Genomic DNA, 5,964 nt, shown 5'->3' with positions numbered 1-5,964 from the left:
TAGCTGCAACTCCACCTCCTCAGCCTGTGCCTCGAGGAATATGAGTATTAATATGACTGGGAGGGGTGGATTCATGGCTAACATATTCTCCATCACGCAGCCAGGTTTCAGTAAGACAAAATAAATAAATATCATAATCTGATATTAATTCATTTACTAGTACACCTTTAGAGGAGAGAGATCTGATGTTTAAGTCCACATTTAATTCTTCATTCTATTCTTTTTCCCTATTGCTCTTGTGGTTTTAATTTTTATGAGGTTTTTATGCACAGCTCCTCTTCTGTTTACCTTTGATTTAAATAATTTCGATGGTCGGGGGGCAGACACCGTCACTATAGGGTTTTCACTAGGTAACTCCTGAAATGGCTGTGATTAGAAAGTTCTGAGTTGGCTTTGTCTGTCATTTGAGTGTCTGGATCTTGATCAGATTGGAGAGGAGCATCTGGATGGGGGTGACATCCCTCGAACACCGAAGATGGGATCTTTCGCTGTGGAGCAGCTGGAAGGCGAAGGCCCGGCTACATTCGAGTTGTCAGAGGATGAAAGCCGAGCGACCCATGGGATATGGATTGTTGAGCACTACCGAGGATGCTAACAAAGTTGGATTTTAGGAGATGGAGAGGGCTCTGTGCATTCAGCCATACCGCTCTGGGCGTGCCCAATCTCATCAGATTTTGGAAGCTAAGCAAAGTAGAGCCTGGATGGTACTTGGATGGGAGACTGCCTGGGAATACCAGGTTCTGTAAGATTGGAAAGACTGTGGTTCCGGTGGTAGAGCGGGTTTCCTGTTAATTGGAAGGTCAGCGGCTCCTCCAGGCTGTGTGTCGAAGTCTCCTTGGGCAAAATACTGAACCCTGAATTGCCCCTGGTGGCTGTTCCACCAGTGTGTGAATGTTAGTTTCTGTTTGAGCACTTAGGCTCAGTGTGTGAATGATAAATACAGATGTAGTGTAAAAGTGCTTTGAGTGGTTGAAAAGTCTAGAAAGGCGATATACAGAGCAATTACATTTAGGAGTTGGCTGAATTTCTACAAACTGATAGCTATCTGAAGGACTGAGAAGAAGATCCTGGTCCATGGTTTAAGGTAAGCATGTTCTGTGCAAGTCTCTCGCTGGTCATGTGAAAACTAAGTCAGAGGGGAAGGGAGTGGATAAGGTCTGCTTTAATAGCCCTTTGTTCCTGAAAGTAGTTCCAAAATTTCATGTATCTCCTTAATTTTGGCTTCATCCTGATATTTTCAACCCATTATTCTTCAAACTTGATAAAAATCTCTTTGATGGAGTTACATTACAAAATATCAGCTTAAAGGTTGTACAAAGCACTAGAGCCTGTAGTAACCTGTTTACTTGCTTTCATTTGCCTCAACATTTGCCTGTTTTTATGTAATGACTCTGTCACAATTTAACTCTTATTAAGTTCCACTAAAAGGCTGGTAAACACACTGATATTTCATACCGCATCCATGCTGAGGTCCGAACAGGAGTGCTCTGTAGCTCCAGAAATATGCATCTATAAGCATTTACTATCTGAGCAGAGAGCAAGCCGTCACTTTCTCTTAAATGGATCTATGATACATTATTAATAACCTGACAAACCACTGGGTGGCCTGAAGCAACACATCAAAATCTGTGCTTAGCCAAACACAAAACACAAAAAGAGTGAAGCTGGGTAGAACTGTGTGTGTGTGTGTGTGTGTGTGTGTGTGTGTGTGTGTGTGTGTGTGTGTGTGTGTGTGTGTGTGTGTGTGTGTGTGTGTGTGTGTGTGTGTGTAAGACCTTGTATTGTATGTAGGCTACATTGTGAAAGAGTTCAAAAGCTAGTCTGCCCACAAATTAAAGACTGGAGGAATGCACATCCAAGAAACTGTCGGTGGATCAAACAGGAGACATCATGGCAGAATGTCAAATCTGCACACTGTTCTTTGCTCCCACTAGGATTAATTAATGATGGATTATTAATTAAGATGGATTATTAGTATAAGGGTTGGGGTTAGGCGTGTGGTGGTTCTAATTAGTATGTGGGTGTACAGTATGTGTGTGGATACTGAGGAGAGAGGGCACAGACAATCTGCAAGTCTTAGCAGTATAGCCTCTTGAGCTGGTTGAGCTACACAATATAGAGTAAAATTAAAAACACATTCTGCAAGGTATACTTTTTTTGTGCAGATCAGTTGGATGGACCACTGCCACAATATGCAGAGGTAACGCTTTACTTGCAGTGGAAGAATGGAAGAGGTGCTACCTACCGCAGTTACCAAACTGTAACAAAATGTTCCTTTTTTAGGGGAAAGTGAGCATTATCTAAAGTCCTGATGCCAAGTGTACTACGGCTTTCTGTGTCCTCTGAATAATTCTGGGATAGCACACATTTCCAAAATGTAACACACTGATCCATGGATGTGTTAAGGCAATGCGGTAACACTTAACAATATGGTTCACACAATTGTGAGTAGTTACTAAGAAATGAGTGAGCAATAAATCAACCTGATAATTGATCAGTCATTAATAAATAGTTCCTGAAAAACTCCAAATGACAAAGGACTTTATAGTAGATCATGATGAATTACTAGAGACCAGACTGGGAGATATTATGTTGATCACTCATCAGGTAATCAACACACTGACCAATTCTTAACGAGTCATACAGCACACAACTAGCAAAAACTCATTAATTAATCTCTTACAATCAGTGAGGAAGGTTTTGAAGGTAAAAAGGTTTATTGTAAACTTCAGGAGGAAGATGGTGGTTGGAGATGTGCTGAGGTGATGGAGAATGGCATGGACATGCATGGCTGGAAACCATCCTGATCATAGCTGGCAAGCAAGTGAGCTGAGAAGGCTAAGTAGGCAGGCAGACCAGAGAGTAGTGATCCTGAAGGCACAAGGAGAAATGGTTAGACAAAGACCTAAGACTCAAGACCAACTGTAGGAGAAACATTGATCTGATGATGAGTGGATGGAAGATGGGAGTACATACTGTAGAGTAGATGAGCTGATGGCTGGCAGGTGTGTCCGTCGGAGTAGGTGAGTTGATTATTGCAATCAGGAGGGAGCTGAGAGAACGCCAGCAAAGAAAACATTTGATATCATGTAAACCTTAGCAAGCTGTCAATAAGAAAACAACCTGACATGCATAACTTAAGTTTAACGTTATAGTTATATTTTTGCTGTCAGGGACAGAGCAGTTAATATTCCTCCTTGTCCACCACTGAGACTGCCTGATTAAATAAAACATTTTAAATAAAAGACCAGCTGTGGTGACCATTCTAGAACTTTGCATTATGGGACACAATATGTGAAGTAGATTGGCCCGATGCAGATTTTGATTTTGTTTAAATGCTATATGCTACATTTAGACCAAATCAGTATGTACTGCTAGCATAGTAGGCTGTTTTGAATACAGCCAGAGACTGACAGGAAAGGAGACACAGGGGTGAGGGAAGAGAACAGGCAAAAATAGTGATGACACAGTTGAGGCTGTGACAATCATTTATGCGCCATCAAGTAAAGTGATACATCAAACTGACTAGATACTGACAAGTCCCTCCTTACGACATGGTTATGACAAGTAACTACTGCCCATGCTGACTGCTGACTGGAGGAGAAACAGAAACGGAAACAACATTAGCATCAATATTGACCAATGAAATGATGAAATGAAACTTCACAAATAGAAGAGCATTTCTCCGCACTGAGGCAACAAGCGATTCTGTTTACACACAATATATGAAATACGTTTGTAATTTAAAAAACACAATCTCAAACAGCAGTGATAATATTTGTAATTTTTATAGTGGATGGGCAGACATTTCATGATATGGTGGAATACATTTACATTTACTCATTTGGCAGACACTTTTATCCAAAGCGACTTACATTTGAGGAACAACATACAAGCATCAACAGAGCATCAACTACAGATCTACAACTGACAATACATACTAGCAGCAATAAATACTAGTAAGAGCTCACAGTACATATCACATCAGTGGGTTAGATACCTAGGGAAGGAAGAGTAAGAGTTAACAAAAAGTGCAATCAAAACAAAAAGTGCTATCAATACAAGATCATTGTAGGGGATAGAAGAAGAAGAGCACAGGAAGTGCATGTTAGAGGTTAGGAGTTAGAGGTGCTATAAGAGGAAGTGTTCTATAAGAGGAAGAGATGAGTTTTCAAGAGCTTCTTGAAGTTAGAGAGGGACGCCCCTGCTCTGATGGTGTGTGGTAGCTCGTTCCACCATCGTGGTGTCACAGATGAGAATAGCTGGGACTGGGATTGCTTTGTGTGAAGGGATCGCAGAGCCAGGTGGCGTTCTTTGGAGGAGCGTAGCGGCCGAGAAGGAACGTAAGTTTGTATTATGGAGTTTAGGTAGATGGTGCAGACCCAGTAGTCACTCTGTATGCAAGCATTAGTGACTTGAATTTGATTCTGGAGGCCACAGGGAGCCAGTAGAGGTCACTGAGTAATGGAGTGACATGAGTCCTTTTGGGCTGATCAAAAACCAGACGCGCTGCTGCATTCTGAACCATTTGTAAGGGTTTCACCGCACAAGCTGGGAGACCTGCTAGGAGGGCATTGTAATAGTCGATGCGAGAGATAACCATGGCCTGTACCAGAAGCTGGGTGGCGTATTGAGTGAGGTAGGGCCTGATTTTCCTTATGTTGTATAGAGCAAAGCGGCATGACATAGAGACAGCAGCAACATGGTCTGAAAAGGACAGCTGGTCATTAATCATGACACACAAGTTTCTCACCACCTTGGTTGGAGCGATGGTTGCGGAGTCAATTTGTAGTTTGATGTTATGGAGGATAGATTGCTTGGCTGGAATGACCAAGAGTTCAGTCTTAGAGAGGTTTAGTTGAAGGTGGCAAGCCTTCATCCATGCAGGTATGTCTGACAGACAGTCCGTGATCCGCGCCGAGACAGTGGGATCGCCTGGTGGGAAGGATAGGTAGAGTTGTGTGTCGTCTGCGTAGCAGTGGTAAGAGAAGCCGTGCGAGTGAATGATCGGCCCCAGTGATGTGGTGTAAATTGAGAAGAGAAGGGGCCCAAGCACTGAGCCTTGGGGCACCCCTGTGGAGAGGCAGTGGGAGGAGGATAATTGTTCTTGCCACAAAACATTGTAGGAACGCCTCGAGAGGTAGGATTCGAACCACAGGAGTGCTTTACTCGAGATGCCCATTGCTGAGAGAGCGGATAGCAGGATCCTGTGGTTGACTGTGTCAAAGGCAGCTGATAGGTCAAGCAGGATAAGAACCGAGGATTGGGCTGCAGCTTTTGCTGACCTTAGGGCTTCTGTTACAGACAGAAGAGCCGTTTCAGTAGAGTGGGCACTCGTAAAACCAGACTGATATGGATCTAGGAGGTCATTCCCTGAGAGGAATTCTGAGACCTGTTTGAATACTGCCCATTCAATAATTTTGGATAAAAAAGGTAGAAGAGACACTGGTCAATAGTTCTCAACTTGAGTTGGGTCAAGTGAGGGCTTTTTGAGCAAGGGTGTAACCTGAGCCCTTTTGAAAGTGGTCGGGAAGGTTCCTGAAGCCAGAGAAGTATTTATCACATGAGTAATTGTCGGGACCACAGTAGGAGATATGGCTTGGAGGAGATTCGTAGGAATCGGGTCCAGTGGGCATGTAATTGGACGGCTACGGGTCAAGAGTTCTGATAGTTCGCTCTCTGTTAGAGGAGTAAACGAGGAGAGTGAAGAACCACTGACCTGGGAGGGCAGAGGAAAAGATGTAGTAGGACTGCTACAATGGTTGAGTTTGAGTGTTTCAAAGAATTGGCTGGTTATAGCCTCCACTTTGCCTGTGAAGAAGGCAGCAAAGGTATCAGCAGACAAGTTTGTGGGTGGTGGAGGTGGAGGAGGGTTTAGTAGCGCTTTAAAAGTGGAAAATAATTTCCTTGAGTCAGTGGCACTGCTCATTCTAGAAATCGAGAAACTCTAGGAGAACATCGGAG

General features: G+C 43.2%; 1 pseudogene; it reads left to right on the top strand.

The window, feature by feature from the left end:
- The first annotated feature begins 630 nt into the window (after nt 1-630).
- LOC123971793 lies at nt 631-749 on the top strand (annotated as a pseudogene).
- The last annotated feature ends 5,215 nt before the right edge of the window (nt 750-5,964 follow it).

This window comes from Micropterus dolomieu, linkage group LG05 (genome assembly GCF_021292245.1).
Source record: "Micropterus dolomieu isolate WLL.071019.BEF.003 ecotype Adirondacks linkage group LG05, ASM2129224v1, whole genome shotgun sequence".
Lineage (NCBI taxonomy): Eukaryota > Metazoa > Chordata > Actinopteri > Centrarchiformes > Centrarchidae > Micropterus > Micropterus dolomieu.
The sequence above is the reverse complement of the archived record's forward strand: the minus strand, read 5'-3'. Positions and strand labels throughout refer to the sequence as shown.